The 25,303-nt window shown below is 46.4% G+C and overlaps 32 non-coding genes and 1 pseudogene across 32 annotated transcripts; all 33 read left to right on the plus strand.

The window, feature by feature from the left end:
• The first annotated feature begins 84 nt into the window (after positions 1-84).
• LOC135018146 (U1 spliceosomal RNA) lies at positions 85-247 on the plus strand. The gene has a single exon (XR_010215900.1). It is a non-coding gene; the product is annotated as a U1 spliceosomal RNA (small nuclear RNA).
• Positions 248-918: 671 nt separating this feature from the next.
• LOC135018192 (U1 spliceosomal RNA) lies at positions 919-1,082 on the plus strand. Its single transcript, XR_010215941.1, has one exon. It is a non-coding gene; the product is annotated as a U1 spliceosomal RNA (small nuclear RNA).
• Positions 1,083-1,234: 152 nt separating this feature from the next.
• Positions 1,235-1,397, plus strand: LOC135018134 (U1 spliceosomal RNA). Its single transcript, XR_010215888.1, has one exon. It is a non-coding gene; the product is annotated as a U1 spliceosomal RNA (small nuclear RNA).
• Positions 1,398-2,043: 646 nt separating this feature from the next.
• LOC135018203 (U1 spliceosomal RNA) lies at positions 2,044-2,207 on the plus strand. Its single transcript, XR_010215951.1, has one exon. It is a non-coding gene; the product is annotated as a U1 spliceosomal RNA (small nuclear RNA).
• A 152-nt stretch (positions 2,208-2,359) lies between these two features.
• Positions 2,360-2,522, plus strand: LOC135018135 (U1 spliceosomal RNA). Its single transcript, XR_010215889.1, has one exon. It is a non-coding gene; the product is annotated as a U1 spliceosomal RNA (small nuclear RNA).
• Positions 2,523-3,193: 671 nt separating this feature from the next.
• On the plus strand, positions 3,194-3,357 carry LOC135018120 (U1 spliceosomal RNA). The gene has a single exon (XR_010215874.1). It is a non-coding gene; the product is annotated as a U1 spliceosomal RNA (small nuclear RNA).
• Positions 3,358-3,509: 152 nt separating this feature from the next.
• Positions 3,510-3,672, plus strand: LOC135018147 (U1 spliceosomal RNA). Its single transcript, XR_010215901.1, has one exon. It is a non-coding gene; the product is annotated as a U1 spliceosomal RNA (small nuclear RNA).
• Positions 3,673-4,343: 671 nt separating this feature from the next.
• Positions 4,344-4,507, plus strand: LOC135018193 (U1 spliceosomal RNA). The gene has a single exon (XR_010215942.1). It is a non-coding gene; the product is annotated as a U1 spliceosomal RNA (small nuclear RNA).
• A 152-nt stretch (positions 4,508-4,659) lies between these two features.
• Positions 4,660-4,822, plus strand: LOC135018136 (U1 spliceosomal RNA). The gene has a single exon (XR_010215890.1). It is a non-coding gene; the product is annotated as a U1 spliceosomal RNA (small nuclear RNA).
• Positions 4,823-5,468: 646 nt separating this feature from the next.
• Positions 5,469-5,632, plus strand: LOC135018214 (U1 spliceosomal RNA). The gene has a single exon (XR_010215962.1). It is a non-coding gene; the product is annotated as a U1 spliceosomal RNA (small nuclear RNA).
• A 152-nt stretch (positions 5,633-5,784) lies between these two features.
• Positions 5,785-5,947, plus strand: LOC135018174 (U1 spliceosomal RNA). The gene has a single exon (XR_010215926.1). It is a non-coding gene; the product is annotated as a U1 spliceosomal RNA (small nuclear RNA).
• Positions 5,948-6,618: 671 nt separating this feature from the next.
• Positions 6,619-6,782, plus strand: LOC135018194 (U1 spliceosomal RNA). The gene has a single exon (XR_010215943.1). It is a non-coding gene; the product is annotated as a U1 spliceosomal RNA (small nuclear RNA).
• Positions 6,783-6,934: 152 nt separating this feature from the next.
• On the plus strand, positions 6,935-7,097 carry LOC135018137 (U1 spliceosomal RNA). Its single transcript, XR_010215891.1, has one exon. It is a non-coding gene; the product is annotated as a U1 spliceosomal RNA (small nuclear RNA).
• Positions 7,098-7,768: 671 nt separating this feature from the next.
• LOC135018121 (U1 spliceosomal RNA) lies at positions 7,769-7,932 on the plus strand. The gene has a single exon (XR_010215875.1). It is a non-coding gene; the product is annotated as a U1 spliceosomal RNA (small nuclear RNA).
• A 152-nt stretch (positions 7,933-8,084) lies between these two features.
• On the plus strand, positions 8,085-8,247 carry LOC135018148 (U1 spliceosomal RNA). Its single transcript, XR_010215902.1, has one exon. It is a non-coding gene; the product is annotated as a U1 spliceosomal RNA (small nuclear RNA).
• A 671-nt stretch (positions 8,248-8,918) lies between these two features.
• Positions 8,919-9,082, plus strand: LOC135018195 (U1 spliceosomal RNA). The gene has a single exon (XR_010215944.1). It is a non-coding gene; the product is annotated as a U1 spliceosomal RNA (small nuclear RNA).
• Positions 9,083-9,234: 152 nt separating this feature from the next.
• LOC135018138 (U1 spliceosomal RNA) lies at positions 9,235-9,397 on the plus strand. Its single transcript, XR_010215892.1, has one exon. It is a non-coding gene; the product is annotated as a U1 spliceosomal RNA (small nuclear RNA).
• A 646-nt stretch (positions 9,398-10,043) lies between these two features.
• On the plus strand, positions 10,044-10,207 carry LOC135018206 (U1 spliceosomal RNA). The gene has a single exon (XR_010215954.1). It is a non-coding gene; the product is annotated as a U1 spliceosomal RNA (small nuclear RNA).
• Positions 10,208-10,359: 152 nt separating this feature from the next.
• On the plus strand, positions 10,360-10,522 carry LOC135018171 (U1 spliceosomal RNA). The gene has a single exon (XR_010215923.1). It is a non-coding gene; the product is annotated as a U1 spliceosomal RNA (small nuclear RNA).
• A 671-nt stretch (positions 10,523-11,193) lies between these two features.
• On the plus strand, positions 11,194-11,357 carry LOC135018108 (U1 spliceosomal RNA). The gene has a single exon (XR_010215863.1). It is a non-coding gene; the product is annotated as a U1 spliceosomal RNA (small nuclear RNA).
• Positions 11,358-11,509: 152 nt separating this feature from the next.
• LOC135018139 (U1 spliceosomal RNA) lies at positions 11,510-11,672 on the plus strand. Its single transcript, XR_010215893.1, has one exon. It is a non-coding gene; the product is annotated as a U1 spliceosomal RNA (small nuclear RNA).
• A 646-nt stretch (positions 11,673-12,318) lies between these two features.
• On the plus strand, positions 12,319-12,482 carry LOC135018215 (U1 spliceosomal RNA). Its single transcript, XR_010215963.1, has one exon. It is a non-coding gene; the product is annotated as a U1 spliceosomal RNA (small nuclear RNA).
• Positions 12,483-12,634: 152 nt separating this feature from the next.
• On the plus strand, positions 12,635-12,797 carry LOC135018164 (U1 spliceosomal RNA). The gene has a single exon (XR_010215917.1). It is a non-coding gene; the product is annotated as a U1 spliceosomal RNA (small nuclear RNA).
• A 671-nt stretch (positions 12,798-13,468) lies between these two features.
• LOC135018109 (U1 spliceosomal RNA) lies at positions 13,469-13,632 on the plus strand. Its single transcript, XR_010215864.1, has one exon. It is a non-coding gene; the product is annotated as a U1 spliceosomal RNA (small nuclear RNA).
• A 152-nt stretch (positions 13,633-13,784) lies between these two features.
• Positions 13,785-13,947, plus strand: LOC135018140 (U1 spliceosomal RNA). The gene has a single exon (XR_010215894.1). It is a non-coding gene; the product is annotated as a U1 spliceosomal RNA (small nuclear RNA).
• Positions 13,948-14,593: 646 nt separating this feature from the next.
• Positions 14,594-14,757, plus strand: LOC135018099 (U1 spliceosomal RNA). Its single transcript, XR_010215854.1, has one exon. It is a non-coding gene; the product is annotated as a U1 spliceosomal RNA (small nuclear RNA).
• Positions 14,758-14,909: 152 nt separating this feature from the next.
• On the plus strand, positions 14,910-15,072 carry LOC135018172 (U1 spliceosomal RNA). Its single transcript, XR_010215924.1, has one exon. It is a non-coding gene; the product is annotated as a U1 spliceosomal RNA (small nuclear RNA).
• Positions 15,073-15,743: 671 nt separating this feature from the next.
• Positions 15,744-15,907, plus strand: LOC135018110 (U1 spliceosomal RNA). The gene has a single exon (XR_010215865.1). It is a non-coding gene; the product is annotated as a U1 spliceosomal RNA (small nuclear RNA).
• Positions 15,908-16,059: 152 nt separating this feature from the next.
• Positions 16,060-16,222, plus strand: LOC135018141 (U1 spliceosomal RNA). The gene has a single exon (XR_010215895.1). It is a non-coding gene; the product is annotated as a U1 spliceosomal RNA (small nuclear RNA).
• A 646-nt stretch (positions 16,223-16,868) lies between these two features.
• On the plus strand, positions 16,869-17,032 carry LOC135018100 (U1 spliceosomal RNA). The gene has a single exon (XR_010215855.1). It is a non-coding gene; the product is annotated as a U1 spliceosomal RNA (small nuclear RNA).
• Positions 17,033-17,184: 152 nt separating this feature from the next.
• LOC135018173 (U1 spliceosomal RNA) lies at positions 17,185-17,347 on the plus strand. The gene has a single exon (XR_010215925.1). It is a non-coding gene; the product is annotated as a U1 spliceosomal RNA (small nuclear RNA).
• A 671-nt stretch (positions 17,348-18,018) lies between these two features.
• On the plus strand, positions 18,019-18,182 carry LOC135018111 (U1 spliceosomal RNA). Its single transcript, XR_010215866.1, has one exon. It is a non-coding gene; the product is annotated as a U1 spliceosomal RNA (small nuclear RNA).
• Positions 18,183-18,334: 152 nt separating this feature from the next.
• LOC135018177 (U1 spliceosomal RNA) lies at positions 18,335-18,476 on the plus strand (annotated as a pseudogene).
• Positions 18,477-25,303: the final 6,827 nt, after the last annotated feature.

A 25,303-nucleotide genomic window follows, 5' to 3' on the forward strand; every position in this document is an offset into this window, starting at 1 on the left:
TTCCCTTGTGCTGCCTCAGTTGGATCTCCTTCACTTGACAGGGGGGTGCCCGAGCAGCGACCCTCCCCAGCTCTAGCCCAACTCCTACTTACCTGCCAGGTGAGATACTATGATCAGGAAGGTGCTTCTCCCAGGGCAAGGCTCACCCATTGCACTCTGGGTGTGCTGCTCCTGCGATTTCCCCAAATGTGGGACACTTGACTGCATAATTTGTGTTTCCTCTGGTCGGCTCTCGTATAATTCAGATCTCTTTGTCTCAGGTCTCTCTCCAGCCTAGTTTGCTGTCTGTTTCCACTTCTCTTTTCTTGAACCGCTCCCTTCTATGCCCTTGCGCACTATCCTGACTTCTCCCGTCTGCTTACTTTGTGCCTTCCAACGCACAATGCGAACTACAGGTAGTGCTGCAGGGCCCACACCCTTTTAGTTGCCTTACAGAGCAGCTCTGGAGCTGTTACAGTGCCCAGCTGCTGCAAGAAATCTGCTTGAATGCTTCAGGTGCTGGGGCATAGCCAACATGAGCCCCACACCGAAGGAGGGTGGAGGTGTTTAATGCGAATTAGGGGTCATGCAAGCGCCGCAAAAGGCCGCCATGCCCTGCACATCCCTTTTTTCTTTTCATATGCAGACGAGGGTTGAAGCCAACTTTGACCCACTGCTTGGATGACATCACCATATGCAAATCCATCTGCTGCAGGCCTTCCCCCAGGAATGCTTGCACTAGTTGTTGCATTTGGTTTGTTGTTTGGGGGTGCTTCAGTATTAGGCAGCCTTCTGCCCTCCCATGTTCATCTGAAAATATGTGTTCTCCCTGCAGTTGTTGTCCCCAGATGAGAGTTCCCTTGTGCTGCCTCAGTTGAATCGCCTTTACTTGACAGAGATGTGCCTGAGCAGCGGCCCTCCCCAGCCCTATCCCAAATCATACTTATTTTGCATAGGAGATACCATGGTCATGAAGATTGTTCTCCCAGGGTGAGGTTCATTCATTGCATTCTGGGTATGCTGACCCCTGTGATTTCCCCAAATGTGGGAAACTCGACTGCATTATTTGTGGTAGTGGGGGACTGTGTTTGTGCTTTCCTCTGGTCAGCTCTGGTAAAAGTCAGATTTCTTTGTCTCAGATCTTCCTCTAGCCTTGTTCTTCTTTCGAGAGTTCCCTTGTGCTGCCTCAGTTGGATCTCCTTCACTTGACAGGGGGGTGCCCGAGCAGCGACCCTCCCCAGCTCTAGCCCAACTCCTACTTACCTGCCAGGTGAGATACTATGATCAGGAAGGTGCTTCTCCCAGGGCAAGGCTCACCCATTGCACTCTGGGTGTGCTGCTCCTGCGATTTCCCCAAATGTGGGAAACTTGACTGCATAATTTGTGTTTCCTCTGGTCGGCTCTCGTATAATTCAGATCTCTTTGTCTCAGGTCTTTCTCCAGCCTAGTTTGCTGTCTGTTTCCACTTCTCTTTTCTTGAGCCGCTCCCTTCTATGCCCTTGCGCACTATCCTGACCTCTCCCGTCTGCTTACTTTGTGCCTTCCAACGCACAATGCATACTACAGGTAGTGCTGCAGGGCCCACACCCTTTTACATGCTTTACAGAACAGCTCTGGAGCTGTTACAGTGCCCAGCTGCTGCAAGAAATCATCTTGAATGCTTCAGGGGCTGGGGCATAGCCAACATGAGCCCCACACCGAAGGAGGGGTCATCCAAGCGCCACAAAAGGACACCATGCCCTGCACATCCCTTTTTTCTTTTCATATGCAGACGAGGGTTGAAGCCAACTTTGACCCACTGCTTGGATGACATCACCATATGCAAATCCATCTGCTGCAGGCCTTCCCCCAGGAATGCTTGCACTAGTTGTTGCATTTGGTTTGTTGTTTGGGGGTGCTTCAGTATTAGGCAGCCTTCTGCCCTCCCATGTTCATCTGAAAATATGTGTTCTCCCTGCAGTTGTTGTCCCCAGATGAGAGTTCCCTTGTGCTGCCTCAGTTGAATCTCCTTTACTTGACAGAGATGTGCCTGAGCAGCGGCCCTCCCCAGCCCTATCCCAAATCATACTTATTTTGCATAGGAGATACCATGGTCATGAAGATTGTTCTCCCAGGGTGAGGTTCATTCATTGCATTCTGGGTATGCTGACCCCTGTGATTTCCCCAAATGTGGGAAACTCGACTGCATTATTTGTGGTAGAGGGGGACTGTGTTTGTGCTTTCCTCTGCTCAGCTCTGGTAAAAGTCAGATTTCTTTGTCTCAGATCTTCCTCTAGCCTTGTTCTTCTTTCGAGAGTTCCCTTGTGCTGCCTCAGTTGGATCTCCTTCACTTGACAAGGGGGTGCCCGAGCAGCGACCCTCCCCAGCTCTAGCCCAACTCCTACTTACCTGCCAGGTGAGATACTATGATCAGGAAGGTGCTTCTCCCAGGGCAAGGCTCACCCATTGCACTCTGGGTGTGCTGCTCCTGCGATTTCCCCAAATGTGGGAAACTTGACTGCATAATTTGTGTTTCCTCTGGTCGGCTCTCGTATAATTCAGATCTCTTTGTCTCAGGTCTTTCTCCAGCCTAGTTTGCTGTCTGTTTCCACTTCTCTTTTTTTGAGCCGCTCCCTTCTATGCCCTTGCGCACTATCCTGACCTCTCCCATCTGCTTACTTTGTGCCTTCCAACGCACAATGCATACTACAGGTAGTGCTGCAGGGCCCACACCCTTTTACATGCTTTACAGAACAGCTCTGGAGCTGTTACAGTGCCCAGCTGCTGCAAGAAATCATCTTGAATGCTTCAGGGGCTGGGGCATAGCCAACATGAGCCCCACACCGAAGGAGGGTGGAGATGTTTAATGCGAATTAAGGGTCATCCAAGCGCCACAAAAGGACGCCATGCCCTGCACATCCCTTTTTTCTTTTCATATGCAGACGAGGGTTGAAGCCAACTTTGACCCACTGCTTGGATGACATCACCATATGCAAATCCATCTGCTGCAGGCCTTCCCCCAGGAATGCTTGTACTAGTTGTTGCATTTGGTTTGTTGTTTGGGGGTGCTTCAGTATTAGGCAGCCTTCTGCCCTCCCATGTTCATCTGAAAATATGTGTTCTCCCTGCAGTTGTTGTCCCCAGATGAGAGTTCCCTTGTGCTGCCTCAGTTGAATCGCCTTTACTTGACAGAGATGTGCCTGAGCAGCGGCCCTCCCCAGCCCTATCCCAAATCATACTTATTTTGCATAGGAGATATCATGGTCATGAAGATTGTTCTCCCAGGGTGAGGTTCATTCATTGCATTCTGGGTATGATGACCCCTGTGATTTCCCCAAATGTGGAAAACTCGACTGCATTATTTGTGGTAGAGGGGGACTGTGTTTGTGCTTTCCTCTGGTCAGCTCTGGTAAAAGTCAGATTTCTTTGTCTCAGATCTTCCTCTAGCCTTGTTCTTCTTTCGAGAGTTCCCTTGTGCTGCCTCAGTTGGATCTCCTTCACTTGACAGGGGGGTGCCCGAGCAGCGACCCTCCCCAGCTCTAGCCCAACTCCTACTTACCTGCCAGGTGAGATACTATGATCAGGAAGGTGCTTCTCCCAGGGCAAGGCTCACCCATTGCACTCTGGGTGTGCTGCTCCTGCGATTTCCCCAAATGTGGGACACTTGACTGCATAATTTGTGTTTCCTCTGGTCGGCTCTCGTATAATTCAGATCTCTTTGTCTCAGGTCTCTCTCCAGCCTAGTTTGCTGTCTGTTTCCACTTCTCTTTTCTTGAACCGCTCCCTTCTATGCCCTTGCGCACTATCCTGACTTCTCCCGTCTGCTTACTTTGTGCCTTCCAACGCACAATGCGAACTACAGGTAGTGCTGCAGGGCCCACACCCTTTTAGTTGCCTTACAGAGCAGCTCTGGAGCTGTTACAGTGCCCAGCTGCTGCAAGAAATCAGCTTGAATGCTTCAGGTGCTGGGGCATAGCCAACATGAGCCCCACACCGAAGGAGGGTGGAGGTGTTTAATGCGAATTAGGGGTCATGCAAGCGCCGCAAAAGGCCACCATGCCCTGCACATCCCTTTTTTCTTTTCATATGCAGACGAGGGTTGAAGCCAACTTTGACCCACTGCTTGGATGACATCACCATATGCAAATCCATCTGCTGCAGGCCTTCCCCCAGGAATGCTTGCACTAGTTGTTGCATTTGGTTTGTTGTTTGGGGGTGCTTCAGTATTAGGCAGCCTTCTGCCCTCCCATGTTCATCTGAAAATATGTGTTCTCCCTGCAGTTGTTGTCCCCAGATGAGAGTTCCCTTGTGCTGCCTCAGTTGAATCGCCTTTACTTGACAGAGATGTGCCTGAGCAGCGGCCCTCCCCAGCCCTATCCCAAATCATACTTATTTTGCATAGGAGATACCATGGTCATGAAGATTGTTCTCCCAGGGTGAGGTTCATTCATTGCATTCTGGGTATGCTGACCCCTGTGATTTCCCCAAATGTGGGAAACTCGACTGCATTATTTGTGGTAGTGGGGGACTGTGTTTGTGCTTTCCTCTGGTCAGCTCTGGTAAAAGTCAGATTTCTTTGTCTCAGATCTTCCTCTAGCCTTGTTCTTCTTTCGAGAGTTCCCTTGTGCTGCCTCAGTTGGATCTCCTTCACTTGACAGGGGGGTGCCCGAGCAGCGACCCTCCCCAGCTCTAGCCCAACTCCTACTTACCTGCCAGGTGAGATACTATGATCAGGAAGGTGCTTCTCCCAGGGCAAGGCTCACCCATTGCACTCTGGGTGTGCTGCTCCTGCGATTTCCCCAAATGTGGGAAACTTGACTGCATAATTTGTGTTTCCTCTGGTCGGCTCTCGTATAATTCAGATCTCTTTGTCTCAGGTCTTTCTCCAGCCTAGTTTGCTGTCTGTTTCCACTTCTCTTTTCTTGAGCCGCTCCCTTCTATGCCCTTGCGCACTATCCTGACCTCTCCCGTCTGCTTACTTTGTGCCTTCCAACGCACAATGCATACTACAGGTAGTGCTGCAGGGCCCACACCCTTTTACATGCTTTACAGAACAGCTCTGGAGCTGTTACAGTGCCCAGCTGCTGCAAGAAATCATCTTGAATGCTTCAGGGGCTGGGGCATAGCCAACATGAGCCCCACACCGAAGGAGGGGTCATCCAAGCGCCACAAAAGGACACCATGCCCTGCACATCCCTTTTTTCTTTTCATATGCAGACGAGGGTTGAAGCCAACTTTGACCCACTGCTTGGATGACATCACCATATGCAAATCCATCTGCTGCAGGCCTTCCCCCAGGAATGCTTGCACTAGTTGTTGCATTTGGTTTGTTGTTTGGGGGTGCTTCAGTATTAGGCAGCCTTCTGCCCTCCCATGTTCATCTGAAAATATGTGTTCTCCCTGCAGTTGTTGTCCCCAGATGAGAGTTCCCTTGTGCTGCCTCAGTTGAATCTCCTTTACTTGACAGAGATGTGCCTGAGCAGCGGCCCTCCCCAGCCCTATCCCAAATCATACTTATTTTGCATAGGAGATACCATGGTCATGAAGATTGTTCTCCCAGGGTGAGGTTCATTCATTGCATTCTGGGTATGCTGACCCCTGTGATTTCCCCAAATGTGGGAAACTCGACTGCATTATTTGTGGTAGTGGGGGACTGTGTTTGTGCTTTCTTCTGGTCAACTCTGGTAAAAATCAGATTTCTTTGTCTCAGATCTTCCTCTAGCCTTGTTCCTCTTTCGAGAGTTCCCTTGTGCTGCCTCAGTTGGATCTCCTTCACTTGACAGGGGGGTACCCGAGCAGCGACCCTCCCCAGCTCTAGCCCAACTCCTACTTACCTGCCAGGCGAGATACTATGATCATGTAGGTGCTTCTCCCAGGGCAAGGCTCACCCATTGCACTCTGGGTGTGCTGCCCCTGTGATTTCCCCAAATGTGGGAAACTTGACTGCATAATTTGTGTTTCCCCTGGTCGTCTCTCGTATAATTCAGATCTCTTTGTCTCAGGTCTCTCTCCAGCCTAGTTTGCTGTCTGTTTCCACTTCTCTTTTCTTGAGCCGCTCCCTTCTATGCCCTTGCGCACTATCCTGACTTCTCCCGTCTGCTTACTTTGTGCCTTCCAACACACAATGCAAACTACAGGTAGTGCTGCAGGGCCCACACCCTTTTACTTGCCTCACAGAGCAGCTCTGGAGCTGTTACAGTACCCAGCTGCTGCAAGAAATCAGCTTGAATGCTTCAGGGGCTGGGGCATTGCTAACATGAGCCCCACACCGAAGGAGGGTGGGGGTGTTTAATGCGAACTAAGGGTCACCCAAGCGCCGCAAAAGGCCGCCATGCCCTGCACGCCCCTTTTCTCTTTTCATATGCAGACGAGGGTTGAAGCCAACTTTGACCCACTGCTTGGATGGCATTACCATATGCAAATCAATCTGCTGCAGGCCTTCCCCCAGGAATGCTTGCACTAGTTGTTGCATTTGGTTTGTTGTTTGGGGGTGCTTCAGTATTAGGCAGCCTTCTGCCCTCCCATGTTCATCTGAAAATATGTGTTCTCCCTGCAGTTGTTGTCCCCAGATGAGAGTTCCCTTGTGCTGCCTCAGTTGAATCTCCTTTACTTGACAGAGATGTGCCTGAGCAGCGGCCCTCCCCAGCCCTATCCCAAATCATACTTATTTTGCATAGGAGATACCATGGTCATGAAGATTGTTCTCCCAGGGTGAGGTTCATTCATTGCATTCTGGGTATGCTGACCCCTGTGATTTCCCCAAATGTGGGAAACTCGACTGCATTATTTGTGGTAGTGGGGGACTGTGTTTGTGCTTTCCTCTGCTCAGCTCTGGTAAAAATCAGATTTCTTTGTCTCAGATCTTCCTCTAGCCTTGTTCTTCTTTCGAGAGTTCCCTTGTGCTGCCTCAGTTGGATCTCCTTCACTTGACAGGGGGGTGCCCGAGCAGCGACCCTCCCCTGCTCTAGCCCAACTCCTACTTACCTGCCAGGTGAGATACTATGATCAGGAAGGTGCTTCTCCCAGGGCAAGGCTCACCCATTGCACTCTGGGTGTGCTGCTCCTGCGATTTCCCCAAATGTGGGAAACTTGACTGCATAATTTGTGTTTCCTCTGGTCGGCTCTCGTATAATTCAGATCTCTTTGTCTCAGGTCTTTCTCCAGCCTAGTGTGCTGTCTGTTTCCACTTCTCTTTTCTTGAGCCGCTCCCTTCTATGCCCTTGCGCACTATCCTGACCTCTCCCGTCTGCTTACTTTGTGCCTTCCAACGCACAATGCATACTACAGGTAGTGCTGCAGGGCCCACACCCTTTTACATGCTTTACAGAACAGCTCTGGAGCTGTTACAGTGCCCAGCTGCTGCAAGAAATCATCTTGAATGCTTCAGGGGCTGGGGCATAGCCAACATGAGCCCCACACCGAAGGAGGGTGGAGATGTTTAATGCGAATTAAGGGTCATCCAAGCGCCACAAAAGGACGCCATGCCCTGCACATCCCTTTTTTCTTTTCATATGCAGACGAGGGTTGAAGCCAACTTTGACCCACTGCTTGGATGACATCACCATATGCAAATCCATCTGCTGCAGGCCTTCCCCCAGGAATGCTTGTACTAGTTGTTGCATTTGGTTTGTTGTTTGGGGGTGCTTCAGTATTAGGCAGCCTTCTGCCCTCCCATGTTCATCTGAAAATATGTGTTCTCCCTGCAGTTGTTGTCCCCAGATGAGAGTTCCCTTGTGCTGCCTCAGTTGAATCGCCTTTACTTGACAGAGATGTGCCTGAGCAGCGGCCCTCCCCAGCCCTATCCCAAATCATACTTATTTTGCATAGGAGATATCATGGTCATGAAGATTGTTCTCCCAGGGTGAGGTTCATTCATTGCATTCTGGGTATGATGACCCCTGTGATTTCCCCAAATGTGGAAAACTCGACTGCATTATTTGTGGTAGAGGGGGACTGTGTTTGTGCTTTCCTCTGGTCAGCTCTGGTAAAAGTCAGATTTCTTTGTCTCAGATCTTCCTCTAGCCTTGTTCTTCTTTGGAGAGTTCCCTTGTGCTGCCTCAGTTGGATCTCCTTCACTTGACAGGGGGGTGCCCGAGCAGCGACCCTACCCAGCTCTAGCCCAACTCCTACTTACCTGCCAGGTGAGATACTATGATCAGGAAGGTGCTTCTCCCAGGGCAAGGCTCACCCATTGCACTCTGGGTGTGCTGCTCCTGCGATTTCCCCAAATGTGGGACACTTGACTGCATAATTTGTGTTTCCTCTGGTCGGCTCTCGTATAATTCAGATCTCTTTGTCTCAGGTCTCTCTCCAGCCTAGTTTGCTGTCTGTTTCCACTTCTCTTTTCTTGAACCGCTCCCTTCTATGCCCTTGCGCACTATCCTGACTTCTCCCGTCTGCTTACTTTGTGCCTTCCAACGCACAATGCGAACTACAGGTAGTGCTGCAGGGCCCACACCCTTTTAGTTGCCTTACAGAGCAGCTCTGGAGCTGTTACAGTGCCCAGCTGCTGCAAGAAATCAGCTTGAATGCTTCAGGTGCTGGGGCATAGCCAACATGAGCCCCACACCGAAGGAGGGTGGAGGTGTTTAATGCGAATTAGGGGTCATGCAAGCGCCGCAAAAGGCCGCCATGCCCTGCACATCCCTTTTTTCTTTTCATATGCAGACGAGGGTTGAAGCCAACTTTGACCCACTGCTTGGATGACATCACCATATGCAAATCCATCTGCTGCAGGCCTTCCCCCAGGAATGCTTGCACTAGTTGTTGCATTTGGTTTGTTGTTTGGGGGTGCTTCAGTATTAGGCAGCCTTCTGCCCTCCCATGTTCATCTGAAAATATGTGTTCTCCCTGCAGTTGTTGTCCCCAGATGAGAGTTCCCTTGTGCTGCCTCAGTTGAATCGCCTTTACTTGACAGAGATGTGCCTGAGCAGCGGCCCTCCCCAGCCCTATCCCAAATCATACTTATTTTGCATAGGAGATACCATGGTCATGAAGATTGTTCTCCCAGGGTGAGGTTCATTCATTGCATTCTGGGTATGCTGACCCCTGTGATTTCCCCAAATGTGGGAAACTCGACTGCATTATTTGTGGTAGTGGGGGACTGTGTTTGTGCTTTCCTCTGGTCAGCTCTGGTAAAAGTCAGATTTCTTTGTCTCAGAACTTCCTCTAGCCTTGTTCTTCTTTCGAGAGTTCCCTTGTGCTGCCTCAGTTGGATCTCCTTCACTTGACAGGGGGGTGCCCGAGCAGCGACCCTCCCCAGCTCTAGCCCAACTCCTACTTACCTGCCAGGTGAGATACTATGATCAGGAAGGTGCTTCTCCCAGGGCAAGGCTCACCCATTGCACTCTGGGTGTGCTGCTCCTGCGATTTCCCCAAATGTGGGAAACTTGACTGCATAATTTGTGTTTCCTCTGGTCGGCTCTCGTATAATTCAGATCTCTTTGTCTCAGGTCTTTCTCCAGCCTAGTTTGCTGTCTGTTTCCACTTCTCTTTTCTTGAGCCGCTCCCTTCTATGCCCTTGCGCACTATCCTGACCTCTCCCGTCTGCTTACTTTGTGCCTTCCAACGCACAATGCATACTACAGGTAGTGCTGCAGGGCCCACACCCTTTTACATGCTTTACAGAACAGCTCTGGAGCTGTTACAGTGCCCAGCTGCTGCAAGAAATCATCTTGAATGCTTCAGGGGCTGGGGCATAGCCAACATGAGCCCCACACCGAAGGAGGGGTCATCCAAGCGCCACAAAAGGACACCATGCCCTGCACATCCCTTTTTTCTTTTCATATGCAGACGAGGGTTGAAGCCAACTTTGACCCACTGCTTGGATGACATCACCATATGCAAATCCATCTGCTGCAGGCCTTCCCCCAGGAATGCTTGCACTAGTTGTTGCATTTGGTTTGTTGTTTGGGGGTGCTTCAGTATTAGGCAGCCTTCTGCCCTCCCATGTTCATCTGAAAATATGTGTTCTCCCTGCAGTTGTTGTCCCCAGATGAGAGTTCCCTTGTGCTGCCTCAGTTGAATCTCCTTTACTTGACAGAGATGTGCCTCAGCAGCGGCCCTCCCCAGCCCTATCCCAAATCATACTTATTTTGCATAGGAGATACCATGGTCATGAAGATTGTTCTCCCAGGGTGAGGTTCATTCATTGCATTCTGGGTATGCTGACCCCTGTGATTTCCCCAAATGTGGGAAACTCAACTGCATTATTTGTGGTAGTGGGGGACTGTGTTTGTGCTTTCTTCTGGTCAACTCTGGTAAAAATCAGATTTCTTTGTCTCAGATCTTCCTCTAGCCTTGTTCCTCTTTCGAGAGTTCCCTTGTGCTGCCTCAGTTGGATCTCCTTCACTTGACAGGGGGGTACCCGAGCAGCGACCCTCCCCAGCTCTAGCCCAACTCCTACTTACCTGCCAGGTGAGATACTATGATCATGTAGGTGCTTCTCCCAGGGCAAGGCTCACCCATTGCACTCTGGGTGTGCTGCCCCTGTGATTTCCCCAAATGTGGGAAACTTGACTGCATAATTTGTGTTTCCCCTGGTCGTCTCTCGTATAATTCAGATCTCTTTGTCTCAGGTCTCTCTCCAGCCTAGTTTGCTGTCTGTTTCCACTTCTCTTTTCTTGAGCCGCTCCCTTCTATGCCCTTGCGCACTATCCTGACTTCTCCCGTCTGCTTACTTTGTGCCTTCCAACACACAATGCAAACTACAGGTAGTGCTGCAGGGCCCACACCCTTTTACTTGCCTCACAGAGCAGCTCTGGAGCTGTTACAGTACCCAGCTGCTGCAAGAAATCAGCTTGAATGCTTCAGGGGCTGGGGCATTGCCAACATGAGCCCCACACCGAAGGAGGGTGGGGGTGTTTAATGCGAACTAAAGGTCACCCAAGCGCCGCAAAAGGCCGCCATGCCCTGCATGCCCCTTTTCTCTTTTCATATGCAGACGAGGGTTGAAGCCAACTTTGACCCACTGCTTGGATGACATCACCATATGCAAATCCATCTGCTGCAGGCCTTCCCCCAGGAATGCTTGCACTAGTTGTTGCATTTGGTTTGTTGTTTGGGGGTGCTTCAGTATTAGGCAGCCTTCTGCCCTCCCATGTTCATCTGAAAATATGTGTTCTCCCTGCAGTTGTTGTCCCCAGATGAGAGTTCCCTTGTGCTGCCTCAGTTGAATCGCCTTTACTTGACAGAGATGTGCCTGAGCAGCGGCACTCCCCAGCCCTATCCCAAATCATACTTATTTTGCATAGGAGATATCATGGTCATGAAGATTGTTCTCCCAGGGTGAGGTTCATTCATTGCATTCTGGGTATGATGACCCCTGTGATTTCCCCAAATGTGGGAAACTCGACTGCATTATTTGTGGTAGTGGGGGACTGTGTTTGTGCTTTCCTCTGGTCAGCTCTGGTAAAAGTCAGATTTCTTTGTCTCAGATCTTCCTCTAGCCTTGTTCTTCTTTCGAGAGTTCCCTTGTGCTGCCTCAGTTGGATCTCCTCCACTTGACAGGGGGGTGCCCGAGCAGCGAACCTCCCCAGCTCTAGCCCAACTCCTACTTACCTGCCAGGTGAGATACTATGATCAGGAAGGTGCTTCTCCCAGGGCAAGGCTCACCCATTGCACTCTGGGTGTGCTGCTCCTGCGATTTCCCCAAATGTGGGAAACTTGACTGCATAATTTGTGTTTCCTCTGGTCGGCTCTCGTATAATTCAGATCTCTTTGTCTCAGGTCTTTCTCCAGCCTAGTTTGCTGTCTGTTTCCACTTCTCTTTTCTTGAGCCGCTCCCTTCTATGCCCTTGCGCACTATCCTGACCTCTCCCGTCTGCTTACTTTGTGCCTTCCAACGCACAATGCATACTACATGTAGTGCTGCAGGGCCCACACCCTTATACATGCTTTACAGAACAGCTCTGGAGCTGTTACAGTGCCCAGCTGCTGCAAGAAATCATCTTGAATGCTTCAGGGGCTGGGGCATAGCCAACATGAGCCCCACACCGAAGGAGGGGTCATCCAAGCGCCACAAAAGGACACCATGCCCTGCACATCCCTTTTTTCTTTTCATATGCAGACGAGGGTTGAAGCCAACTTTGACCCACTGCTTGGATGACATCACCATATGCAAATCCATCTGCTGCAGGCCTTCCCCCAGGAATGCTTGCACTAGTTGTTGCATTTGGTTTGTTGTTTGGGGGTGCTTCAGTATTAGGCAGCCTTCTGCCCTCCCATGTTCATCTGAAAATATGTGTTCTCCCTGCAGTTGTTGTCCCCAGATGAGAGTTCCCTTGTGCTGCCTCAGTTGAATCTCCTTTACTTGACAGAGATGTGCCTGAGCAGCGGCCCTCCCCAGCCCTATCCCAAATCATACTTATTTTGCATAGGAGATACCATGGTCATGAAGATTGTTCTCCCAGGGTGAGGTTCATTCATTGCATTCTGGGTATGCTGACCCCTGTGATTTCCCCAAATGTGGGAAACTCGACTGCATTATTTGTGGTAGTGGGGGACTGTGTTTGTGCTTTCTTCTGGTCAACTCTGGTAAAAATCAGATTTCTTTGTCTCAGATCTTCCTCTAGCCTTGTTCCTCTTTCGAGAGTTCCCTTGTGCTGCCTCAGTTGGATCTCCTTCACTTGACAGGGGGGTACCCGAGCAGCGACCCTCCCCAGCTCTAGCCCAACTCCTACTTACCTGCCAGGTGAGATACTATGATCATGTAGGTGCTTCTCCCAGGGCAAGGCTCACCCATTGCACTCTGGGTGTGCTGCCCCTGTGATTTCCCCAAATGTGGGAAACTTGACTGCATAATTTGTGTTTCCCCTGGTCGGCTCTCGTATAATTCAGATCTCTTTGTCTCAGGTCTCTCTCCAGCCTAGTTTGCTGTCTGTTTCCACTTCTCTTTTCTTGAGCCGCTCCCTTCTATGCCCTTGCGCACTATCCTGACTTCTCCCGTCTGCTTACTTTGTGCCTTCCAACACACAATGCAAACTACAGGTAGTGCTGCAGGGCCCACACCCTTTTACTTGCCTCACAGAGCAGCTCTGGAGCTGTTACAGTACCCAGCTGCTGCAAGAAATCAGCTTGAATGCTTCAGGGGCTGGGGCATTGCCAACATGAGCCCCACACCGAAGGAGGGTGGGGGTGTTTAATGCGAACTAAAGGTCACCCAAGCGCCGCAAAAGGCCGCCATGCCCTGCATGCCCCTTTTCTCTTTTCATATGCAGACGAGGGTTGAAGCCAACTTTGACCCACTGCTTGGATGACATCACCATATGCAAATCCATCTGCTGCAGGCCTTCCCCCAGGAATGCTTGCACTAGTTGTTGCATTTGGTTTGTTGTTTGGGGGTGCTTCAGTATTAGGCAGCCTTCTGCCCTCCCATGTTCATCTGAAAATATGTGTTCTCCCTGCAGTTGTTGTCCCCAGATGAGAGTTCCCTTGTGCTGCCTCAGTTGAATCGCCTTTACTTGACAGAGATGTGCCTGAGCAGCGGCACTCCCCAGCCCTATCCCAAATCATACTTATTTTGCATAGGAGATATCATGGTCATGAAGATTGTTCTCCCAGGGTGAGGTTCATTCATTGCATTCTGGGTATGATGACCCCTGTGATTTCCCCAAATGTGGGAAACTCGACTGCATTATTTGTGGTAGTGGGGGACTGTGTTTGTGCTTTCCTCTGGTCAGCTCTGGTAAAAGTCAGATTTCTTTGTCTCAGATCTTCCTCTAGCCTTGTTCTTCTTTCGAGAGTTCCCTTGTGCTGCCTCAGTTGGATCTCCTCCACTTGACAGGGGGGTGCCCGAGCAGCGACCCTCCCCAGCTCTAGCCCAACTCCTACTTACCTGCCAGGTGAGATACTATGATCAGGAAGGTGCTTCTCCCAGGGCAAGGCTCACCCATTGCACTCTGGGTGTGCTGCTCCTGCGATTTCCCCAAATGTGGGAAACTTGACTGCATAATTTGTGTTTCCTCTGGTCGGCTCTCGTATAATTCAGATCTCTTTGTCTCAGGTCTTTCTCCAGCCTAGTTTGCTGTCTGTTTCCACTTCTCTTTTCTTGAGCCGCTCCCTTCTATGCCCTTGCGCACTATCCTGACCTCTCCCGTCTGCTTACTTTGTGCCTTCCAACGCACAATGCATACTACAGGTAGTGCTGCAGGGCCCACACCCTTTTACATGCTTTACAGAACAGCTCTGGAGCTGTTACAGTGCCCAGCTGCTGCAAGAAATCATCTTGAATGCTTCAGGGGCTGGGGCATAGCCAACATGAGCCCCACACCGAAGGAGGGGTCATCCAAGCGCCACAAAAGGACACCATGCCCTGCACATCCCTTTTTTCTTTTCATATGCAGACGAGGGTTGAAGCCAACTTTGACCCACTGCTTGGATGACATCACCATATGCAAATCCATCTGCTGCAGGCCTTCCCCCAGGAATGCTTGCACTAGTTGTTGCATTTGGTTTGTTGTTTGGGGGTGCTTCAGTATTAGGCAGCCTTCTGCCCTCCCATGTTCATCTGAAAATATGTGTTCTCCCTGCAGTTGTTGTCCCCAGATGAGAGTTCCCTTGTGCTGCCTCAGTTGAATCTCCTTTACTTGACAGAGATGTGCCTGAGCAGCGGCCCTCCCCAGCCCTATCCCAAATCATACTTATTTTGCATAGGAGATACCATGGTCATGAAGATTGTTCTCCCAGGGTGAGGTTCATTCATTGCATTCTGGGTATGCTGACCCCTGTGATTTCCCCAAATGTGGGAAACTCGACTGCATTATTTGTGGTAGTGGGGGACTGTGTTTGTGCTTTCTTCTGGTCAACTCTGGTAAAAATCAGATTTCTTTGTCTCAGATCTTCCTCTAGCCTTGTTCCTCTTTCGAGAGTTCCCTTGTGCTGCCTCAGTTGGATCTCCTTCACTTGACAGGGGGGTACCCGAGCAGCGACCCTCCCCAGCTCTAGCCCAACTCCTACTTACCTGCCAGGTGAGATACTATGATCATGTAGGTGCTTCTCCCAGGGCAAGGCTCACCCATTGCACTCTGGGTGTGCTGCCCCTGTGATTTCCCCAAATGTGGGAAACTTGACTGCATAATTTGTGTTTCCCCTGGTCGTCTCTCGTATAATTCAGATCTCTTTGTCTCAGGTCTCTCTCCAGCCTAGTTTGCTGTCTGTTTCCACTTCTCTTTTCTTGAGCCGCTCCCTTCTATGCCCTTGCGCACTATCCTGACTTCTCCCGTCTGCTTACTTTGTGCCTTCCAACACACAATGCAAACTACAGGTAGTGCTGCAGGGCCCACACCCTTTTACTTGCCTCACAGAGCAGCTCTGGAGCTGTTACAGTACCCAGCTGCTGCAAGAAATCAGCTTGAATGCTTCAGGGGCTGGGGCATTGCCAACATGAGCCCCACACCGAAGGAGGGTGGGGGTGTTTAATGCGAACTAAGGGTCACCCAAGCGCCGCAAAAGGCCGCCATGCCCTGCATGCCCCTTTTCTCTTTTCATATGCAGACGAGGGTTGAAGCCAACTTTGACCCACTGCTTGGATGACATCACCATATGCAAATCCATCTGCTGCAGGCCTTCCCCCAGGAATGCTTGCACTAGTTGTTGCATTTGGTTTGTTGTTTGGGGGTGCTTCAGTATTAGGCAGCCTTCTGCCCTCCCATGTTCATCTGAAAATATGTGTTCTCCCTGCAGTTGTTGTCCCCAGATGAGAGTTCCCTTGTGCTGCCTCAGTTGAATCGCCTTTACTTGACAGAGATGTGCCTGAGCAGCGGCACTCCCCAGCCCTATCCCAAATCATACTTATTTTGCATAGGAGATATCATGGTCATGAAGATTGTTCTCCCAGGGTGAGGTTCATTCATTGCATTCTGGGTATGATGACCCCTGTGATTTCCCCAAATGTGGGAAACTCGACTGCATTATTTGTGGTAGTGGGGGACTGTGTTTGTGCTTTCCTCTGGTCAGCTCTGGTAAAAGTCAGATTTCTTTGTCTCAGATCTTCCTCTAGCCTTGTTCTTCTTTCGAGAGTTCCCTTGTGCTGCCTCAGTTGGATCTCCTCCACTTGACAGGGGGGTGCCCGAGCAGCGACCCTCCCCAGCTCTAGCCCAACTCCTACTTACCTGCCAGGTGAGATACTATGATCAGGAAGGTGCTTCTCCCAGGGCAAGGCTCACCCATTGCACTCTGGGTGTGCTGCTCCTGCGATTTCCCCAAATGTGGGAAACTTGACTGCATAATTTGTGTTTCCTCTGGTCGGCTCTCGTATAATTCAGATCTCTTTGTCTCAGGTCTTTCTCCAGCCTAGTTTGCTGTCTGTTTCCACTTCTCTTTTCTTGAGCCGCTCCCTTCTATGCCCTTGCGCACTATCCTGACCTCTCCCGTCTGCTTACTTTGTGCCTTCCAACGCACAATGCATACTACAGGTAGTGCTGCAGGGCCCACACCCTTTTACATGCTTTACAGAACAGCTCTGGAGCTGTTACAGTGCCCAGCTGCTGCAAGAAGTCATCTTGAATGCTTCAGGGGCTGGGGCATAGCCAACATGAGCCCCACACCGAAGGAGGGGTCATCCAAGCGCCACAAAAGGACACCATGCCCTGCACATCCCTTTTTTCTTTTCATATGCAGACGAGGGTTGAAGCCAACTTTGACCCACTGCTTGGATGACATCACCATATGCAAATCCATCTGCTGCAGGCCTTCCCCCAGGAATGCTTGCACTAGTTGTTGCATTTGGTTTGTTGTTTGGGGGTGCTTCAGTATTAGGCAGCCTTCTGCCCTCCCATGTTCATCTGAAAATATGTGTTCTCCCTGCAGTTGGTGTCCCCAGATGAGAGTTCCCTTGTGCTGCCTCAGTTGAATCTCCTTTACTTGACAGAGATGTGCCTGAGCAGCGGCCCTCCCCAGCCCTATCCCAAATCATACTTATTTTGCATAGGAGATACCATGGTCATGAAGATTGTTCTCCCAGGGTGAGGTTCATTCATTGCATTCTGGGTATGCTGACCCCTGTGATTTCCCCAAATGTGGGAAACTCGACTGCATTATTTGTGGTAGTGGGGGACTGTGTTTGTGCTTTCTTCTGGTCAACTCTGGTAAAAATCAGATTTCTTTGTCTCAGATCTTCCTCTAGCCTTGTTCCTCTTTCGAGAGTTCCCTTGTGCTGCCTCAGTTGGATCTCCTTCACTTGACAGGGGGGTACCCGAGCAGCGACCCTCCCCAGCTCTAGCCCAACTCCTACTTACCTGCCAGGTGAGATACTATGATCATGTAGGTGCTTCTCCCAGGGCAAGGCTCACCCATTGCACTCTGGGTGTGCTGCCCCTGTGATTTCCCCAAATGTGGGAAACTTGACTGCATAATTTGTGTTTCCCCTGGTCGTCTCTCGTATAATTCAGATCTCTTTGTCTCAGGTCTCTCTCCAGCCTAGTTTGCTGTCTGTTTCCACTTCTCTTTTCTTGAGCCGCTCCCTTCTATGCCCTTGCGCACTATCCTGACTTCTCCCGTCTGCTTACTTTGTGCCTTCCAACACACAATGCAAACTACAGGTAGTGCTGCAGGGCCCACACCCTTTTACTTGCCTCACAGAGCAGCTCTGGAGCTGTTACAGTACCCAGCTGCTGCAAGAAATCAGCTTGAATGCTTCAGGGGCTGGGGCATTGCCAACATGAGCCCCACACCGAAGGAGGGTGGGGGTGTTTAATGCGAACTAAGGGTCACCCAAGCGCCGCAAAAGGCCGCCATGCCCTGCACGCCCCTTTTCTCTTTTCATATGCAGACGAGGGTTGAAGCCAACTTTGACCCACTGCTTGGATGACATCACCATATGCAAATCCATCTGCTGCAGGCCTTCCCCCAGGAATGCTTGCACTAGTTGTTGCATTTGGTTTGTTGTTTGGGGGTGCTTCAGTATTAGGCAGCCTTCTGCCCTCCCATGTTCATCTGAAAATATGTGTTCTCCCTGCAGTTGTTGTCCCCAGATGAGAGTTCCCTTGTGCTGCCTCAGTTGAATCGCCTTTACTTGACAGAGATGTGCCTGAGCAGCGGCACTCCCCAGCCCTATCCCAAATCATACTTATTTTGCATAGGAGATATCATGGTCATGAAGATTGTTCTCCCAGGGTGAGGTTCATTCATTGCATTCTGGGTATGATGACCCCTGTGATTTCCCCAAATGTGGGAAACTCGACTGCATTATTTGTGGTAGTGGGGGACTGTGTTTGTGCTTTCCTCTGGTCAGCTCTGGTAAAAGTCAGATTTCTTTGTCTCAGATCTTCCTCTAGCCTTGTTCTTCTTTCGAGAGTTCCCTTGTGCTGCCTCAGTTGGATCTCCTCCACTTGACAGGGGGGTGCCCGAGCAGCGACCCTCCCCAGCTCTAGCCCAACTCCTACTTACCTGCCAGGTGAGATACTATGATCATGTAGGTGCTTCTCCCAGGGCAAGGCTCACCCATTGCACTCTGGGTGTGCTGCCCCTTTGATTTCCCCAAATGTGGGAAACTTGACTGCATAATTTGTGTTTCCCCTGGTCGGCTCTCATATAATTCAGATCTCTTTGTCTCAGGTCTCTCTCCAGCCTAGTTTGCTGTCTGTTTCCACTTCTCTTTTCTTGAGCCGCTCCCTTCTATGCCCTTGCGCACTATCCTGACTTCTCCCGTCTGCTTACTTTGTGCCTTCCAACGCACAATGCGAACTACAGGTAGTGCTGCAGGGCCCACACCCTTTTAGTTGCCTTACAGAGCAGCTCTGGAGCTGTTACAGTGCCCAGCTGCTGCAAGAAATCAGCTTGAATGTTCTTTGTTGATTGATGGAAGAAACATCTTACAAAAACTCTCCAGATTATTGACTTTTTAAAGTTTTTCTAGGAAACGTTCTAGATGAATGCTTATTAGCGTTTGTCAGAATGTACGTTTGCAAAGTGTCACTGTGGCGCAATCAGTTAGCGTGTTCGGTTATTATCCAAAAGGTTGGTGGTTCAATCCCACCCAGGGACGTAATTTACCTTGTTATCAGATTTTGGTGATCTTTAAGTAGACAAGTCAAAATTTCAAACCCCCTCTTGTGGTGTAGGGTACCTGGCCTTCTCTGATGTAATCAGAGTTAGATTTGATTCAGTGATTTTATAAAAAAAATAGCTAGGAAGCACAATTTAGCAGTGGGTTGCAGAGAAAAAGAAAAATGCTGGCAAAAAAATCCAATTGAGTGATTAAACAGCTCTTCATTTTCTGGCTTTATTTTTATGCTAACAAATTTGTTCTCTGAAAAGTGTCCACAAAGCCAAGTATCTGATTAACACCTTTGTAGGGATGGTTTTTCACCTATTACTAAATTAAACTTGCTTTATTGGAAAGGCAGCAAGATGCATCGTCATTTCAATATCTACTGAAATAATACAGGTTGACACCAGGAAACATTAACGCCACTGCATCCTTGCTGCTTTCTCATGTGGAAGTCTGTTTAATGTGAAAACAAGGTGATATGTAATTAGCACACAGGTAAGGAATTAAGAAAATCTTTATTTAAGGGTGAAGATGTTTCTCACAAAATCGTTGCCCCAATGCATCATTGAAATTCAAGCTGGAAAGATGATTTTAATATATCACTTGTACATTTTGTATTGCTCTTCTGGTGACAATGTAGTTTGTTTTTGTCAATTACCATTTTAATAATAGGGTAAAGAAAATTAAGTGGATTTTTGAAAGAAAACAATACTGTCAATATACTATTAAACAAATTAAAATGGTAAAAGTTATTGTACTTTAAGTAAAAATAAAAGAGCTAAAATATCAATCCCAATTTTGGATTACTTTAATTAAAAAAAAATGCATATAGCAGAGGATAGTTTCAATCTGCCTACCTCTGGGTTATCGGCCCAGCATGCTTCCATTGCAGTACTCTGCTGCACATGTAAGTGCAAGAGATCCTGAAGCACTCACTCATCATGGGAAAGTACCAATGTGTTTCTTCGTTGGTTGATGGAAGAAACATCTTACAAAAACTCTCCAGATTATTGACTTTTTAAAGTTTTTCTAGGAAACGTTCTAGATGAATGCTTATTAGCCTTTGTCAGTATGAACTTTTTGCAAAGTGTCTCTGTGGCGCAATCAGTTAGTGTGTTCGGCTATTAACCAAAAGGTTGGTGGTTCAATCCCACCCAGGGATGTAATTGACCTTGTGATCAGATTTTGGTGATATTTAAGTAGACAAGTCAAAATTTCAAACCCCTTGTTATGGTGTGGGTACCTGGCCTTCCCTGATGTAATCAGAGTTAGATTTGATTCAGTGATTTTATAAAAACAGCTAGGAAGCACAATTTAGCAGTAGGTTGCAGAGAAAAAAAATATGCTGGCAGAAAAATCCAATTGAGTGATTAAACAGCTCTTCATTTTCTGGCTTTATTTTTATGCTAACAAATTTGTTCTCTGAAAAGTGTCCACAAAGCCAAGTCTCTGATTAACACCTTTGTAAGGATGGTTTTTCACCTATTACTAAATTAAACTTGCTTCATTGGAAAGGCAGCAAGATGCATCCTCATTTCAATGTCTACTGAAATAATACAGGTTGACACCAGGAAACATTAACGCCACTGCATCCTTGCTGCTTTCTCATGTGGAAGTCTGTTTAATGTGAAAACAAGGTGATATGTAATTAGCACACAGGTAAGGAATTAAGAAAATCTTTATTTAAGGGTGAAGATGTTTCTCACAAAATCGTTGCCCCAATGCATCATTGAAATTCAAGCTGGAAAGATGATTTTAATATATCACTTGTACATTTTGTATTGCTCTTCTGGTGACAATGTAGTTTGTTTTTGTCAATTACCATTTTAATAATAGGGTAAAGAAAATTAAGTGGATTTTTGAAAGAAAACAATACTGTCAATATACTATTAAAACAAATTAATTGGTAAAAGTTATTGTACTTTAAGTAAAAATAAAAGAGGCAAAATATCAATCCCAGTTTTGGATTACTTTAATTAACAAAAAAAAATGCATATAGCAGAGGATAGTTTCAATCTGCCTACCTCTGGGTTATGGGCTCAGCATGCTTCCATTGCTGTACTCTGCTGCACATGTAAGTGCATGAGATCCTGAAGCACTCACTCATCATGGGAAAGTACCAATGTGTTTCTTCGTTGGTTGATGGAAGAAACATCTTACAAAAACTCTCCAGATTATTACCTTTTTAAAGTTTTTCTAGGAAACGTTCTAGATGAATGCTTATTAGCCTTTGTCAGTATGTACTTTTGCAAAGTGTCTCTGTGGTGCAATTGGTTAGTGTGTAAGGCTATTAACCAAAAGGTTGGTGGTTCAATCCCACCCAGGAATGTAATTGACCTTGTGATAAGATTTTGGTGATATTTAAGTAGACAAGTCAAAATTTCAAACCCCCTCTTATTGTGTAGGGTACCTGGCCTTCTCTGATGTAATCAGAGTTAGATTTGATTCAGTGATTTTATAAAAAACAGCTAGGAAGCACAATTTAGCAGTGGGTTGCAGATAAAAAAAATATGCTGGCAAAAAAATACAATTGAGTGATTAAACAGCTCTTCATTTTCTGGCTTTATTTTTATGCTAACAAATTTGTTCTCTGAAATGTGTCCACAAAGCCAAGTCTCTGATTAACACCTTTGTAGGGATGGTTTTTCACCTATTACTAAATTAAACTTGCTTCATTGGAAAGGCAACAAGATGCATCCTCATTTCAATGTCTACTGAAATAATACAGGTTGACACCAGGAAACATTAACGCCACTGCATCCTTGCTGCTTTCTCATGTGGAAGTCTGTTTAATGTGAAAACAAGGTGATATCTAATTAGCACACAGGTAAGGAATTAAGAAAATCTTTATTTAAGGGTGAAGATGTTTCTCACAAAATCGTTGCCCCAATGCATCATTGAAATTCAAGCTGGAAAGATGATTTTAATATATCACTTGTACATTTTGTATTGCTCTTCTGGTGACAATGTAGTTTGTTTTTGTCAATTACCATTTTAATAATAGGGTAAAGAAAATTAAGTGGATTTTTGAAAGAAAACAATACTGTCAATATACTATCAAAACAAATTAAAATGGTAAAAGTTATTGTACTTTAAGTAAAAATAAAAGAGCAAAAATATCAATTCCAGTTTTGGATTACTTTAATTAACAAAAAAAAATGCATATAGCAAAGGATAGTTTCAATCTGCCTACCTCTGGGTTATGGGCCCAGCATGCTTCCATTGCAGTACTCTGCTGCACATGTAAGTACAAGAGATCCTGAAGCACTCACTCATCATGGGAAAGTACCAATGTGTTTCTTCATTGGTTGATGGAAGAAACATCTTACAAAAACTCTCCAGATTATTGACTTTTTAAAGTTTTTCTAGGAAACGTTCTAGATGAATGCTTATTAGCCTTTGTCAGTATGTACTTTTGCAAAGTGTCTCTGTGGCGCAATTGGTTAGTGTGTAAAGCTATTAACCAAAAGGTTGGTGGTTCAATCCCACCCAGGGACGTAATTGACCTTGTGATCAGATTTTGGTGATATTTAAGTAGACAAGTCAAAATTTCAAACCCCCTTTTATTGTGTAGGGTACCTGGCCTTCTCTGATGTTATCAGAGTTAGATTTGATTCAGTGATTTTATAAAAAACAGCTAGGAAGCACAATTTAGCAGTGGGTTACAGAGAAAAAAAATATGCTGGCAAAAAAATCCAATTGAGTGATTAAACAGCTCTTCATTTTCCGGTTTATTTTTATGCTAACAAATTTGTTCTCTGAAAAGTGTCCACAAAGCCAAGTCTCTGATTAACACCTTTGTAGGGATGGTTTTTCACCTATTACTAAATTAAACTTGCTTCATTGGAAAGGCAGCAAGATGCATCCTCATTTCAATGTCTACTGAAATAATACAAGTTGACACCTGGAAACATTAACGCCACTGCATCCTTGCTGCTTTCTCATGTGGAAGTCTGTTTAATGCGAAAACAAGGTGATATCTAATTAGCACACAGGTAAGGAATTAAGAAAATCTTTATTTAAGGGTGAAGATGTTTCTCACAAAATCGTTGCCCCAATGCATCATTGAAATTCAAGCTGGAAAGATGATTTTAATATATCACTTGTACATTTTGTATTGCTCTTCTGGTGACAATGTAGTTTGTTTTTGTCAATTACCATTTTAATAATAGGGTAAAGAAAATTAAGTGGATTTTTGAAAGAAAACAATACAGTCAATATACTATTAAAACAAATTAAAATGGTAAAAGTTATTGTACTTTAAGTAAAAATAAAAGAGCCAAAATATCAATCTCAGTTTTGGATTACTTTAATTAAAAAAAAAAAGCAGTCAGCAGAGGATAGTTTCAATCTGCCTACCTCTGGGTTATGAGCCCAGCATGCTTCCATTGCTGTACTCTGCTGCACATGTAAGTGCAAGAGATCCTGTAGCACTCACTCATCATGGGAAAGTACCAATGTGTTTCTTCGTTGGTTGATGGAAGAAACATCTTACAAAAACTCTCCAGATTATTGACTTTTTAAAGTTTTTCTAGGAAACGTTTTAGATGAATGCTTATTAGCCTTTGTCAGTATGCCCTTTCGCAAAGTGTCTCTGTGGCGTAATCAGTTAGTGTGCACGGCTATTAATTAAAAGGTTGGTGGTTCAATCCCACCCAGGGATGTAATTGATCTTGTTATCAGATTTTGGTGATCTTTAAGTAGACAAGTTAAAATTTCAAACCCCCTGTTATGGTGTAGGGTACCTGGCCTTCTCTGATGTAATCAGAGTTAGATTTGATTCAGTGATTTTATAAAAACAGCTAGGAAGCACAATTTAGCAGTGGGTTGCAGAGAAAAAGAAATATGCTGGCAGAAAAATCCAATTGAGTGATTAAACAGCTCTTCATTTTCTGGCTTTATTTTTATGCTAACAAATTTGTTCTCTGAAAAGTGTCCACAAAGCAAAGTCTCTGATTAACACCTTTGTAAGGATGGTTTTTCACCTATTACTAAATTAAACTTGCTTCATTGGAAAGGCAGCAAGATGCATCCTCATTTCAATGTCTACTGAAATAATACAAGTTGACACCAGGAAACATTAACGCCACTGCATCCTTGCTGCTTTCTCATGTGGAAGTCTGTTTAATGTGAAAACAAGGTGATATCTAATTAGCACACAGGTAAGGAATTAAGAAAATCTTTATTTAAGGGTGAAGATGTTTCTCACAAAATCGTTGCCCCAATGCATCATTGAAATTCAAGCTGGAAAGATGATTTTAATATATCACTTGTACATTTTGTATTGCTCTTCTGGTGACAATGTAGTTTGTTTTTGTCAATTACCATTTTAATAATAGGGTAAAGAAAATGAAGTGGATTTTTGAAAGAAAACAATACTGTCAATATACTATTAAAACAAATTAAAATGGTAAAAGTTATTGTACTTTAAGTAAAAATAAAAGAGCCAAAATATCAATCCCAGTTTTGGATTACTTTAATTAACAAAAAAAAAAATGCATATAGCAGAGGATAGTTTCAATCTGCCTACCTCTGGGTTATGGGCCCAGCATGCTTCCATTGCTGTACTCTGCTGCACATGTAAGTGCAAGAGATCCTGAAGCACTCACTCATCATGAAAAAGTACCAATGTGTTTCTTCGTTGGTTGATAGAAGAAACATCTTACAAAAACTCTCCAGATTATTGATTTTTTTAATGTTTTTCTAGGAAACGTTCTAGATGTATGCTTATTAGCCTTTGTCAGTATGTACTTTTTGCAAAGTGTCTCTGTGGCGCAATCGGTTAGTGTGTACGACTATTAACCAAAAGGTTGGTGGTTCAATCCCACCCAGGGACGTAATTGACCTTGTGATCAGATTTTGGTGATATTTAAGTAGACAAGTCAAAATTTCAAACCCCCTCTTATTGTGTAGGGTACCTGGCCTTCTCTGATGTAATCAGAGTTAGATTTGATTCAGTGATTTTATAAAAAACAGCTAGGAAGCACAATTTAGCAGTGGGTTGCAGAGAAAAAAAATATGCTGGCAGAAAAATCCAATTGAGTGATTAAACAGCTCTTCATTTTCTGGCTTTATTTTTATGCTAACAAATTTGTTCTCTGAAAAGTGTCCACAAAGCCAAGTCTCTGATTAACACCTTTGTAAGGATGGTTTTTCACCTATTACTAAATTAAACTTGCTTCATTGGAAAGGCAGCAAGATGCATCCTCATTTCAATGTCTACTGAAATAATACAAGTTGACACCAGGAAACATTAACGCCACTGCATCCTTGCTGCTTTCTCATGTGGAAGTCTGTTTAATGTGAAAACAAGGTGATATCTAATTAGCACACAGGTAAGGAATTAAGAAAATCTTT

This window comes from Pseudophryne corroboree, unplaced genomic scaffold (genome assembly GCF_028390025.1).
Source record: "Pseudophryne corroboree isolate aPseCor3 unplaced genomic scaffold, aPseCor3.hap2 scaffold_321, whole genome shotgun sequence".
Classification (NCBI taxonomy): Eukaryota; Metazoa; Chordata; class Amphibia; order Anura; family Myobatrachidae; genus Pseudophryne; species Pseudophryne corroboree.